Genomic DNA, 15,298 nt, shown 5'->3' on the forward strand with positions numbered 1-15,298 from the left:
GTCACTCCCCTTTCCTTTGTTCAGTTTCACGCCAGAGCAGGGCTGGGGGATCCCTGAACCGGTGTAGACTGGCTTATGCAGAAATGGGCACCATCTGTGCCCATGAAAGCATTTCCAGAGGCTGGGGGAGGCTACTCCTCCCCAGCCCTAACACCTTTTTCCAAAGGGAGAGGGTGTAACACCCTCGCTCTGAGGAAGTCCTTTGTTCTGCCTTCCTGGGCCAAGCCTGGCTGGACCCCAGGAGGGTAGAAACCTGTCTGAGGGGTTGGCAGCAGCTGCAGCGAAACCCCGGGAAAGGTAGTTTGGCAGTACCCGGGTCTGTGCTAGAGACTCAGGGGATCATGGAATTGTCTCCCCAAAGCCAGAATGATACTGGGGTGACAATTCCATGATCTTAGACATGTTACATGGCCATGTTCGGAGTTACCATTGTGCCGCTATACATACGTCGTGACATATGTATAGTGCACGCGTGTAATGGTGTCCCCGCACTCACAAAGTCCGGGGAATTTGCCCTGAACAATGTGGGGGCACCTTGGCTAGTGCCTGGGTGCCCACACACTAAGTAACTTAGCACCCAACCTTTACCAGGTAAAGGTTAGACATATAGGTGACTTATAAGTTACTTAAGTGCAGTGGTAAATGGCTGTGAAATAACGTGGACGTTATTCCACTCAGGCTGCAATGGCAGGCCTGTGTAAGAATTGTCAGAGCTCCCTATGGGTGGCAAAAGAAATGCTGCAGCCCATAGGGATCTCCTGGAACCCCAATACCCTGGGTACCTCAGTACCATATACTAGGGAATTATAAGGGTGTTCCAGTATGCCAATGTAAATTGGTGAAATTGGTCACTAGCCTGTTAGTGACAACTTGGAAAGAAATGAGAGAGCATAACCACTGAGGTTCTGGTTAGCAGAGCCTCAGTGAGACAGTTAGTCATAACACAGGTAACACATACAGGGCACACTTATGAGCCCTGGGGCCCTGGCTGGCAGGGTCCCAGTGACACATACAACTAAAACAACATATATACAGTGAAATATGGGGGTAACATGCCAGGCAAGATGGTACTTTCCTACAGTCCTGCCCTGTACCAGCCCACGGTAGCAGGCAATACAGCTGAAACACTCCATACTCTGCCCTAGAGTCAAAATGAGGCAGCAGAGGCTGTCACAGATGCCATCGGGGTGGCCTGACTTGATCCTCCGTGCGGCTGAGCCTGATAGACTGAGCCACAGGCTTGGAGGTGGCGGCGGGGTGTGGCCGGGAGTCTGCCTGTGTAGAGCTGGTGAGTGTGGGGAGCTGCAATGCGGACCTGACGCACATACCCTGACTCATTGATGTGGGGCAGTGGCAAGACTAAGGCAGCACATGCTGCCGGGATCTGGGGGAGGGGGGAAGGGGCCCTCTCTCCATCTGGGGGGCCCCACATAGAGCTACCCAGCCCAGTGCATAAGACCAGCGGATGGGCAACAGCGTCTGCCGGTTGGACAATGGAGACCCTGCCCCCTTGATCCAGAGGACCTGCTCAGGCCAGCGGGGTCTAGGCCACTTCTGTCCTGGAGCGCACTCTGCCATTCAGAATGCCGTCTGCGACAATCATCCTGGGACAGCTTGTGAGGGGGGGGGGAACGTCCCCCCCACCCCTGTCCGTTGGTGACTACTCCCTTTGGGCCTGTACCGCACCCCAGATGCCTGATATCTGTCCCGTGAGGGTGGTTATCTCTTTGTCTTTTGCAGTCGAAAGGGGTCATCGTCTTGCTGGCATGAGAAAGATGAAGAGCTTGGCAGGCCCTACGGTGATGAATTTTTACTTCATTATTTGCTTTGCATAATATAATTTAACTACTTATATTTGCTGTGTACATTGCAGTTGAGAATCATTTTGGTATATTTTCCTTTCATTGCTGTGACTATTTTTTTAAACGTGTGCTTTCAACATGCTAACCTCTTTTTTAGGAACCTCATGGTGAAATAATAATAAATGTCGTCTTTGAACTGAGAAGTGCATTCCAGAGATTTTTGTCAGCTCGGTCATTAGTGAAAGCAAAACAAACTCAAACATTACTTCCAGACCAATGACGGATAAATGCAATCCCCCGGCTTACTTTGGGCAGTCTGCAAGGCCACACTAATGGGCCATTCATGCCACCTTGTCCAGGTGGCGAAATGCCCCAGACACCAGCACATCACAAGCCTTAAAGCCCAGACCCTGCGCCTAGAGGCACAACTCTCCCCCGCTACTCATGCCGCCATCACTAGGCAGCTCCTGTCACTCCGGGAAGAGATTCACCCCCTCTCCCTTGAAACAGCAAAACACATGAGGCGGGCCTCATAGGCACAGGTTTATGGCTGTGGGGGATAAAAATGGGAAGCTATTGTTCTAGCTGGCATCCTGTCCCTTGGCCAATAGGGTTATTCCAGAGATCATTGACGAGACGGGCCAATCGCACCATACCTCTCCAGCCATTGCCCAAGCCTTTGCTGCTTATTAAGCAAAGCTCTATGTGGAACGCCCGCACCCTCCGGCCAAACGGGCAGCTCCCTTTCTCAATGAGGTGTCACTTCCACACCTCTCTGATGCCGAAAGGCAAGACCTTGATGAAGCTGTAATCTTGAAGGAGATCAACGCGGCCATTGCTGCGCTAGCAGGTGCTAGAACACCAGGCCTGGGCCTGTACACCGCAGAATACCATAGTAAATACAAGGAACAGCTGGCTCTACACCTGCTGATCCTGTACGCAGAAGTAGCAGAAGGGTGCATTCCCCCCTAAGCTTAGCTTAGCCATGGTGGTGGTGGTTTTGCCGAAGTCATGGCCCCCCTCGGTCTCGGGAGCGGCCTTCCGTCCCATATCGCTTCTGAACACTGAAATAAAGATCTTCTCTGTCATTCTGGCCCAATGCCTGCATAAGGTGCTTCAATCTTTAACCGGACCAGTACGGTTTCATGCCAGCCAGGAGCATGCAACACTGGCTCAGACACCTGCACGTGGCCGTGGCTTACCATCACCTCCTGCCCCCATCATGTTAGCATTGCGCCTCATAGATTTTGAGAAGGCATTTGATACCGTAGACTGTTCCTACTTTTCCTGTGTGCTGAGCAGGGATAGGTCTTAAGTATCGTAGCCTGGTGTGAATTATCTACTCTAATCCATCAGTGTGGGTCCAGGTGAACAGTGTGATATCCCCATCAGATGTGGAACTCATCAAGTTTGCACCTTAATTGCTCTTCGCACGGACCCGGAGGGAGGACCACCTGATACAGGAGTGGGTCTGGCCCACTGGGCGTGAAGACGTCCTCCTATACCTGGCCAATCCTGCCAGCAATGGTCCCCGATGCATGAAGCTCCTGAACCTCTTCACATAGGCATCAGGACTAGCAATTAATCCAAGCAATTGTGTACTAGTTCCACTGAACCCGGCAAGGGATAGCTTTGAATGGCAGCACAATATCACCATCAGGCGTATTAGCTTTCTCTACTGTTGCCCTGTACCCTGGGTTTTTGTGGTCCCTTAACATTACACCTCTGACTTGCAAGATGGAGGGCCTTAACAGATGGCAGGTGCTTCCCCTTAATATCATGGGTAGGATCGCACCATATAAAATTATGATATTGCCCGATTCCTCTACCTCCTCCAAAACTACCCCCCAACAATTTCGAAGCATTGGTGTAATGAGATAGAATTAGTGGCAAATCAATTTTTATGGCATAACTCATGCACCCGGTTGCTTTTCCACCTGCCAGCTTGGGGAGGCTGCTGCCGTAGAGGGATTTAGCAAGTGGGACACCACTGGCATCATACTCTTGGGCAACATCTGGAGCGGGTCTCACATGGCACTACTCAAATTCAGTCTGATAGAAGCAAAGATTATGATGGTAGCACTGGGAAAAGTCAGAGTGTCTCATTTATTGCACCCTGAGTATTAACACACAGGATCCCTTGACTGGTCTTGCATCCCGATGGGAGGGTTGGCTGGGGCAACTGGAGGACGAGGACTGGATTGATGCCCTTATGGCACCTAGAGTACTGACCATGTAATTGCGGCTCCACCTTATCCAGACTTATTACTTACACTGCGCCCGTCTCACTCCAGACAGGATGCACAGGGTGGGATTCTGGGTTTGCTCCCAATGCCCCCGCTGTGCGCAGCCTGATGCTGATTTTTTTCATATGGTGTGGGCATGTCCCATGATAGTGCGGTCCTGGGAGATGATTGTCACTGAATTGTCCACTACCCTAGGTGTGGAGCGAGACAGGGCTCCAAGTCCAATCCTCTTGGGGGTCCTGGAGGGAGTGGGGGCAACCAGGCCGATCGCACCTTTTTGGGGACGGCACTGCTGGTGGCGGAAAGAGACATTGCTGCCCACTGGACACTTGCAAAACCCTCCTCCCTGGCCCAATGGGGTGGGGCGTTGACTGGTGCATCCAGCAGGAGAAACCAGTGTATGAGGCTTTGGGCTGCCCGGCCAAATATAATAAAGTACGGGGTAAATGGACTGAGAATGTGGAATTGGAAGTACTTGTAGGAGACGGCCGTGGGGGTGAAGGGTGGGGAGAGAACATATAATGTAACTGTAAGATCTGCTGACCTCGTACTGTATGGTTTTGGATGGGTTTGATGGTGCTCTGGGCATGTGTTGTATATAGATGGATTTCAGTGTGACTTGTTCTATACCTTTTAAAACAATAAAGTTGTTTATCAAAAAAAATATGGAAGCATGCATCGTTCACAAACTTCAATGCTAACTTGATACAGTCTTCTCTCAGTTGACATTGATTTGTATGCTTCGATTGCAGGTCCAGTATGGAGATCTTGTTAACTGTCTGCCACACTGGAGAGCTTTACTCTCTGTGGAAGGTCGTTCCATGAAAGGCCCAATATAAATTACAAATAATTTATTTTTGTTTGATTGTAATTATTTGATTAAGAAAGCTGTAATACAGCAAATATTTCATGGTGTTGAGGCCTTTTTTCTGAAGTATGGCTTTTGAAACTAATGCTAAACGTTAAAAGTCCTAATCATGTAAATAAATAAAACAGTATGTATGTTCATGCATAGAATGTAATATGTTGTGAAAGGGGCCATAACGTTTGAGTTGGGAGATCTTCAGTTAGTCATCCATCAGCAAAGGTACTAAGTAGCAACTTGCACTCTGCAGCTTTGCAATGTACGATTTGTTCTGTTGTAATCTTGTGTGGATTAGTTATTGGCAAGGTTATTTAACCATAACCAAAGCCCCAGGGTTTAAATCTGTACAGTGGGGGATGCCAGAGAGTTGTGGCCCAAGGTGGCCACATTGCACTAAACTCCTGCGGCTAGAGTCTAAAATCCACCTCTATCATATAGTCAACATGCTCAAAAACACCAAACAGCAGCATACCTGAATAGTGTTTCGCCTGCTGATTCTGGAGAGAAGTAAATCTGGTGCCTGGATTGACAGGTGGGGCTGGATCACCGCTGTCGCAATGTGGCCTGTGTACGCTGTTGCTGAGGACAGGGAGTTGTACTTGGCATGACCGCAGAGGTGAGCAGAGTACGGGGTTCCTCAAGTCAGTCCTGCCCTGATCTCTCATGCCTGCTGCGAGGTCTAATTAAATGAAGAGGACTATGCAGTAACTCCATTCAGCAGCAATACATCTCCATGTGGGTTCCAGCAGAGGATGGGCCATTATTGAGTAGCCCGCCGGCAGAGGTCTGCGCTGGTGACTCCCTGATCAGGCCTGTAAGAGCTCATGGGTGAACTGCACTGGTCTCCTTGGCAGTGGCACGGCCCACTAGCACATTATTATCATCAGGCCTGCATCAACGAGCCCAGTTGAAGGTGGGAAACAAAACACGAGAACACAGCTACCACAAAGCCAATGAGGGACGACTATGTTATTACTGCGGGTTACTGTCTCCAATTAAGGTGTGATGTGACAATTCCAGCGTGCTCATTGGGAGCCCCCAGCTCATACTATATATCACAAAACCAGATTCTGACATCAGTGGATTTGCACCTGTCCTCCCCTAATAAGAGTGTGATCTCAAAACGAGGTGTGCCAGAACAGAATGGTCCAGCTCTCATAGGTTGTTGTTGAATCAGCTAAGCCTAAACAACTGAGTTTTTACATTTTTTCCAGAAGAGGGATTTTGAAGGGACCTGATGGACTGAGAGAGGGAGAGAGTTCCCGAATTTAGGCGCTAGATGCTGAAGGAGCTGCCACCAATGTGTGCTCTCCTAACTCTAGGAACGTTGGTCAACATGGCACTAGAAGATCTGAGGTTCCTAAGTGGAACGTATGGTTTCATAAAAGAATGCAAGTACTGTAGGTCCCTATTCACAAAGATCTTATGGCAGTACCACAAGGCTTTGAAATAAAGTCTCTGCTTCATTAGAAGCCAGTGCAGTTTGGAGAGTGAGGTCCCCATGGGGGTGTGTAGGAAGGTAGCCTCTTCCTAGCATGGTTACCCCCATTTTTTGGCCTGTTAGTCAGGGTGTTTGACTGTGTTCACTGGGATCCTGCTAACCAGGACCCCAGTGATTATGCTCTCTCCTTTAAACTTGGTTGCTGGAACCTTTTTCCACCCCACATTTGGCATAATGGTACCCCATGTAAGTCCCTAGTATATAGTACAAAGGTACCCAGGGCAATGGTGTACCAGGGGATCCCTATGGGCTGCAGCATGTATAATGCCACCCTTATGAATCCCATGCAAAGTGTTCTGCAGGCTTGCCATTGCAGTCTGTGCGAAATGGGTGCATGCACCCGTTTTCACTACATGTCACTGCACCAGGTCACTGTAAGTCACCTCTATGGTAGGCCCTCTCAGCCCAGAGGGCAGGGCCCACAAACAGATCCATTTTCCTGAACTTTGTGAGTGCGGGATGCTATTTTATGCGTGTACTGGACATAGGTCACTACCTGTGTCCAGCTACAAAATGGTAACTCCGAACATGGGCATGTTTGGTATCAGACATGTTGGAATCCTGCCCCTATACTGTTGCAAGTATTGGAAGTATGATTCCATGCACTCTGGGGGCTCCTTAGAGGACCCCACAACATTGGTACCACCAGTCTTACAGGGTCTCAGGGGCAGCCCAGCTGCTGCCACCCCTCAGACAGGTTTCTGTCCTCCTGTTGCTTGATCTGATCAAGCCGAGGAAGGCAGAACAAAGGATTTCCTTTGGGAGAGGGAGGTAACACCCTCTTCCTTTGGAAATAGGTGTGGCTGCTTTGGGAGGGGTAGCCTCCCCAAGCCACTGGTTTGCTTTGAAGGGCACATTTGGTGCCCTCCGTGCATAAACCAGTCCACACCGGTTCAGGGACCCCAGTCCCTGCTCTGGTGAGAAACTGAACAATTGAAAGGGGAGTGACCACTCCCCTGTCCATCACCACCCCAGGGGTGGTGCCCAGAGTTCCTCTAGAGGGTCCCTGGGTTCTGCCATCTTGTTTCCAAGGTTGGCAGGGAACTCTGGGAGCCCATCTGAGTGGCCAGGCAGTTGACGTCAGAGCCCTCTCCTGATAGGTGCTTACCTGGTTAGGTGACCATTCCCCCCTTTCATGGCTATTTAGGGTCTCTCACTTGGGTGGCACTGGAACCACAGCTGGACCCTCCTGGAACCGACAAAGTTGCAGATCCATGAGAAAGGCTCTTCTGCAACATTATATCCATGACTTCTGCAACTCTGCAACATTTCCCCAGCCGTGCATCCTCAGAAGAAAGCAACTCTTCAGCCTGCACAAGAAGGAAGAAGAAATCTCCTGTGTAGTTAATATGTCACTCCCCTGCATCAGCAAGGACCTACAGCAACGACGACCGGCTGCGTGGATCCCCTTTCCTGTTGAGCTGCTTGGATCCTGCATCATGGATGGTGGTCTGGGGGTAGTCCCCTTGGTCCTCTCTACCAGCTGCCCAACTTAGGTGGAGGTAAGCCTTTACCTTCCCACGCAGGACAGTACCCCCGTGCACCGCGTCTCTTGCAGCTGCCAATGCTTGTTTGCATCACCTCAAAAGGATCGTCAGGCAACGTGCAGCTCCAGCCCCCAGCACTCCTTCCTGCGAAGCACAGCCCTCTGCGTGGTTCTCCTGCGGCGTGGGATCCTCTTTTGTAGTGCTGCATGGGCTCCTTCCTGCACTTTCTGTGTTCTCATCCTGTGGGCCTCCTGTGTGCCTCCTGTGGGTGCTATCTGGGCTTCCGTGGGCTCCCTTCATCGCTGAGCGCCCCCTGTGACTTTCCCTCCTTGGTTGAGTCCTCCTGCACCTTGCTGGTCCCCAGCAGCTCTACGTACTTTCCTCCAACTGCTCCAAGGCTTGTTGGTGGAATCTGGACACACAACCCAGTCTGCAATCTTCTACCCGGCGTGGGACATCACCTGCATCCTCCAGGAACTCAACTCCATCTTCTGGGGTGCAGTGCTGACCTTCCTGTGTTCACCGGTGACCAACTCATGCATTTCATTATGGTGGGTCCTGCCCCCACTGGACTCTGTTGTTCTTTTTAGAATGGTCCCCTCTCTCCAAAAGTTTTCCTTCACCAGAATCCACCGCTGGGGTCTTGCAGTTTCTTCTGGGTCTTGCATTTCTTCTCTTTTCTTCCTCTAGGGTGTTTTGGGGGAAAATCCAGTGACTTACTCCTGCTTTCTTGGTCGCTGGGGGGGTGTTGTGTTACCTCTGGTTTTTTAGTACCCCTAGCTCCCCTCAACACATTCCACTTACCTAGTTGGTGGTCCTGTGTTCGCATTCCATTTTTTTAGTATATGGTTTGGGCTCCCCTTAGCGTCACTATTGGTTATTGCTATTTGCACTGTTTTCTAACCTTTTCTATGGCTATATCTGATTGCTAGTGTATATATTTAGTGTATTTCTTACCTCCTATTGGAGGATTGCCCTTCTAGTATTTTGTGGTTTTGTGTTCCAAAAATAAAGTACCTTTATTTTTCTACTACTGAGTATTTTCTTTCATGTGTGTAAATGCTGTGTGACTACAGTGGTATTGCATGAGCTTTGCATGTCTCCTAGATATGCCTTGGCTGCTTATCCATAGCTACCTCTAGTGGGAGTGGTTGTAGGAGGAGGAGGTGTGCTGGACTTGGGTGCAGGTGCATGGACAGTGTGCGTGTGTGAGGTGGATGGCTGTTGGGTGTCTGAGTGGGAGTGTTTAAATGTGTTTGGAGGGGGGCAGAGAGGATGGGGAGGACAAACAGGACATGTGGATGTATGTTGTGGTGGTGTCTGCAAGTGAGGTGGGTGTGCTGCATGAGGTGGGGACTGCATGTCTGTGTGTCTACTGTTGTGACTGTGGGCAAGGCTGTACAGGTGTCAGGATCTGGGACTGATAATGCAGTACATGCAGGTGTGAGTGCTGATGTGACTGTGAGGGAGAAGGGGGAAGACAGTGGAGGCAGTGGCTGTTGTGTGTGCATCTGGTTGTTGGCTGTGTGTGCTAGTTGAGTGAAGTGTGGTGCCTGTGTTTGTGCGAGTCCTGTCTGTTGTTTTGTGTGTGTTCTTATTAGATTGTGTGCATGGGATGAGTTGAGGGAGAGGGCGATGGGACTGGGAACACATAGATGGAGGGGGGGCAGAAGAAACAGGGACACTGGCTGCCGTCAGAGAGGAGGCCAGAGACTGAAACGATCTCTGTGTGGCTGCCAAGCCACCGTAAATGCCCTCCAGGAAGGCATTGCGTTGCTGCATATGGGATGCCAGCCCCTGGATGGCATTCACTATGGTTGACTGCCCTACAGAGATGGATCTCAGGAGGTCAATAGCCTCCTCACTGAGGCCAGCAGGGGTGACTGGGGCAGGGCCTGAGGTGCCTTGGCACAGGCAACTGGGTGGGGATTGGGGGGGGGGTCACTGGAAGGGCGGTGCTGGTAAAGGGGGTGGCCTACGATCTTGTAGCTAGGGTGGTCCCAGAGGGGTTTGCCACCACCAGGGAGCTTCCATCAGGGGAGGAATCAGAGTCTATAGTCGTAGCTCCAGTCTCCCCAGTGGTGCTCCCCTCGCCCTCCAACCCACTGGTCCCCTCTGCAGACTCTGCCTCCTGGGTCTCTTTGGGATGCAGCTCCCTCACTTACCGGTGCCCCTGCTCCTTCGCCAGATGATGCTGATGCACACATGGACAGGGTGACAAGAGGAGAGGTTGGGGAAGAAAGAAAGGAAGCACTAAGGCATTATGGACCAAAGTGACAAACCATTGCCTAGGTACTACAGCAGGAAGGAACCCAAACACTACCATCTGCACACCTACTTGGACCAACTAAGCCCTGTCTGCCATGGTATGCTGGCTACCCAGCAATACCAAAAATGCATACCACCCTACATAGCTAAGCAGGACTATGCAGGAATGGCTAACCCGGCATATTGGGGGCATCCACTGACTAGAACCTTGCACCCAAACCCCATAGCAGACAACATATACAAAATACCACACAGTCTGTCCTCACCCCCTTGTGGCTGCTATGCTGCCCTCAAGCGCCTATACAATTCAGGATTGACCACCGCCAGTATGGGGGCCATTAGGGGGGTCACGATCCGACGGGCACCCCTCCCTCGTTGGGAGGCCGTCCACAGCTGGGCCTCCACGGTCTTCCAGGCCCAGTGTCTCAGGCCCTCCCACCGTTTCCTGCAGTGGTTGCTCCACTGGCTATGGACCCACAGGGTCTGCACGTCCTTGGCGATGGCACACCACAACCCCTTCTTCTGATGGGCGCTGACCTGCAGAGGAAACACAGACAGAAGGACACCATGAACCATACAATCCAGCCTGCCACACAAATGGCTTACATACTGCATTTGCCCCTTATCAAGCACACACAACCCGTACCTCTGCATTCACATTGCCAGCAGCCATACCCTCCCCTCAAATGACACACTGCTAGCACACATTTTCTACATACAGCCATGTCTTATGCAACATACCTATGATGTACTGACCTATTGGTCTGGAGGCCCATACAACTGCCCATACAGGGGTAGGACCCCATCCACGAGCTTCTACCACGTGAAGGCTGGGGCCCTTTCCCCTGTAGCATGGGCCATGGCAGGTTCCAGACACAGGTCACAGCAGCACACGCAGTGGAGATGTCGTTGAGTGGAAAGTCAGGAATCAAGTGAAGTGGTAGAAAGAAAATGGCGATCATGTCTGCGGCGGTGAACACCGTCACCGCCGGCGTTGATCATCATTGGTTCCTGTACTACATAGAGCCCCATGTTAGCCAATGATAAATAGCACAGCAGTGCAGACCGCCTTCCGCCATGATGGCTAACGGCGGCAGAGTGAGGTCGCTTCCACCGGTCCCTGCATAAAGGACAAGCAGTTGCCATTTCCCACTGCTAATACTCATGTTATGAATTTATATGTGAGCCATTGGTGTGGACTGTACACATCTAGACAATTCTACACACATACATGCTCAGTGTACTGTGGTGTGGTGTGTCCATAGGTCCTGGTGTCACACCCATTTTAATTTTGGGTCACTTAGATACCAACCACTGCAGAGGAATAGGAGGAGGAGGCAAGCATCCGTGTGCAGACCCCTTGTGGACTTGGCTACACTGGAGGACCGGCACATCATACTCGCCTATGGTCTGGACAGGGCCACAATCACAGAGCTGTGTGCACAATTGGAGCCTCGTATGATACCTGCTATCCGTAGCACCACAGCAGTTCCCCTTCTTTTGCAGGTACTGTCAGTGCTGCATTTCCTGGCAACTGGTTCTTTCCAGGTGACTGTGGGCTTGGTGGCAGGAATGTCACAGCCAATGTTCTCTATTGTGCTTGGAAGGGTTTTGGCTGCCTTTCTCAAACACGAGCAGCTACTTTGCATTCCCCCAGGTTGATGATTTGCCCACTGAGAAGGCTGGATTCTATGCAATGGGACACATACCACATGTGATTGGGGCCATTGACGGGACCCATATTGCCTTAGTCCCACCCAGGACAAATGAGCAGGTGTACAGGAATAGGAAGAGTTTCCACTCTCTCATGTCCAGATGGTGTGGCTTGCTGACCAGTACATCTCCCACATCACTGCTAGGTATCCTGTGCATGATGCCTATGTCTTGAGGAATAACAGCGTCCCACAGGTGATGGCACCACTACAGAGGCACAGAGTGTGGCTTATAGGTGAGCTTGAGTCCCCACCCAATGTTTTTCAGTGTATGCCTACTGGAGTCATACCCCATGCCATTGTGCATGGCTAATGTGTGCCCCTCACTTCTTCCAGGCTACTTTAACCTGTCCTGACTGTTGACCCCTTTTAGGAATCCGACAGCAGGGGCTGAGAAACGGTACAATGATGCACATGGATGTACCAGGAGGATTATGGAACGCACTGTTGTTCTCCTGAAAGCCAGGTTTATCTGCTACTCCCCTGAGAATGTCTGCCAGAGTGTGGTGGTCTGCTGCATGCTGCACAATTTGGCCCTCAGATGCCAGGTGCCCTATCTGCAGGAGGAGGGGGGTGACAATGCACCTGTGGGAGCTGTGGACATTGAGGACAGTGAGGAGGATGTGGACAACAGGACACATATCATTCAGCAGTACTTCCAATGACACTCAGGTGAGACTGTTGATCTATACATGTCTCCATGTTAGTACAGTGCTGTGTGACTGTTGTGTTGTGCCAGTCACTACCTTCGCATCACAATTGACTGTCACCTATGCCTTCCCTTATTGCAGATGTTGGTGTGGTTATAACAGTGTACTGATGTGATGTCTACAGACTGCTGAGACATTTGTTGGATGGATTCACACATTACAGGACATTTAAACAAGATAATGCAGTACAATACATTGCACATTTTGTTCTGATAAAGCACTATTACTCAAGTTGTGTTCAAGGGTGTTTATTTGAATAACAAAAAAACAATGGAAAGTGCAATGGAGTGGGTGGTGATGCATGGGAAATGTCCAGTGTATTGGCCCAGTCTGTTTGTTGCACAGGTCTAGTGTCCATGGGCCCATAGGAAGATGAGCAATGGCAGTCCAAAGTGAAGAAGGTGAATCAGTGGAACACAAGGGGAACATTCTGGAGGGGCTCATTTCCTGGCAGTGGTCTTGGCAACTGTCTCTAGTGTCTGTCTGGGTCGCAGGGAACGTTTGCAGGGTGGTTCACCTTCTGCAGAGGCAGCGGTGCTGGTGGCCTGTGAGTCCTGTGGCAGGGTCTCCTGCCCACTAGCTGCAGCAGATGTGGAGCGCTGGTCAGTACACTGGCTAGTGGAAGGGGCCCGCTGGTGTGTTGTGTACTCACGCATGATGTTCGCCATGTCACTCAGCACCCCTGCAATGGAGGCCATGGCGGTTTTCAAGGCCAGCAATTGTTGCATCTCCTCCTGGTTGTGTTCCCCCTGCAGCTGCTGGTTTTCCTGCCTGATGTTGATCACCTGACCCATCCTGTCCTGGGATTGTTGGTATGCCCCCAGGACATTTGTGAGTGCCTCTTAGGCAGTCGGTTCCCTGGGCCTTGCCTCCCCGTGGTGCACAGCTGTCCTCCAACTGTCCCTGGCCCCCTGTGCCTGTGTCCCCTGAATGGTGTGTGTAGGAAAGTACCATCTTGCCTGGCATGTTACCCCCATTTTCACTGTATGTATGTTTGTTTTAGCCCTTGTGTCACTGGGATCCTGCTAGGCAGGACCCCAGTGCTCATAGTATGTGCCCTGTATGTGTTCCCTGTGTGGTACCTAACTGTATCACTGAGGCTCTGCTAACCAGAACCTCAGTGTTTATGCTCTCTCTGCTTTCTAAATTTGTCACTGCATGCTAGTGACTAAATTTACCAATTCTCATTGGCACACTGGTACACCCATATAATTCCCTTGTATATGGTACTTAGGTACCCAGGGAATTGGGGTTCCAGGAGATACCTATGGGCTGCAGCATTTCTTTTGCCACCCAAAGGGAGCTCAGACAATTCTTACACAGGCCTGCCACTGCAGCCTGAGTGAAATAATGTCCACGTTATTTCACAGCCATTTTTCACTGCACATAAGTAACTTATAAGTCACCTATATGTCTAACCCTCACTTGGTGAAGGTTGGGTGCCAAGTTACTTAGTGTGTGGGCACCCTGGCACTAGCCAAGGTGCCCCCACATCGTTCAGGGCAAATTCCCCGAACTTTGTGAGTGCGGGGTGTAGGAAAGTACCATCTTGCCTGGCATGTTACCCCCATATTTCACTGTATGTATGTTGTTTTAGTTGTATGTGTCACTGGGACCCTGCCAGCCAGGGCCCCAGTGCTCATAAGTGTGCCCTGTATGTGTTACCCGTGTTATGACTAACTGTCTCACTGAGGCTCTGCTAATCAGAACCTCAGTGGTTATGCTCTCTCATTTCTTTCAAATTGTCACTAACAGGCTAGTGACCAATTTTACCAATTTACATTGGCATACTGAAACACCCTTATAATTCCCTAGTATATGGTACTGAGGTACCCAGGGTATTGGGGTTCCAGGAGATCCCTATGGGCTGCAGCATTTCTTTTGCCACCCATAGGGAGCTATGACAATTCTTACACAGGTCTGCCACTGCAGCCTGAGTGAAATAACGTCCACATTATTTCACAGCCATTTTACACTGCACTTAAGTAACTTATAAGTCATCTATATGTCTAACCTTTACCTAGTAAAGGTTGGGTGCTAAGTTACTTAGTGTGTGGGCACCCTGGCACTAGCCAAGGTGCCCCCACATGGTTCAGGGCCAATTCCCCGGACTTTGTGAGTGCGGGGACACCATTACATGCGTGCACTACATATAGGTCACTACCTATATGTAGCTTCACAATGGTAACTCCGAATATGGCCATGTAACATGTCTATGATCATGGAATTGCCCCCTCTATGCCATCCTGGCATAGTTGGCACAATCCCATGATCCCACAGGTCTGTAGCTCAGACCTGAGTACTGCCAAACTGCCTTTCCCGGGGTTTCACTGCAGCTGCTGCTGCTGCTGCCAACCCCTCAGACAGGTTTCTGCCCTTCTGGGGTCCAGCCAGGCTTGGCCCAGGAAGGCAGAACAAAGGACTTCCTCAGAGAGAGGGTGTTACACCCTCTCCCTTTGGAAAATGGTGTGAAGGCAGGGGAGGAGTAGCCTCCCCCAGCCTCTGGAAATGCTTTCATGGGCACAGATGGTGCCCATTTCTGCATAAGCCAGTCTACACCGGTTCAGGGACCCCTCAGCCCTGCTCTGGCGCGGAACTGGACAAAGGAAAGGGGAGTGACCACTCCCCTGACCTGCACCTCCCCTGGGAGGTGCCCAGAGCTCCTCCAGTGTGTCCCAGACCTCTGCCATCTTGGATTCAGAGGTGT

Source organism: Pleurodeles waltl, chromosome 8, assembly GCF_031143425.1.
Source record: "Pleurodeles waltl isolate 20211129_DDA chromosome 8, aPleWal1.hap1.20221129, whole genome shotgun sequence".
NCBI classification, from domain to species: Eukaryota; Metazoa; Chordata; class Amphibia; order Caudata; family Salamandridae; genus Pleurodeles; species Pleurodeles waltl.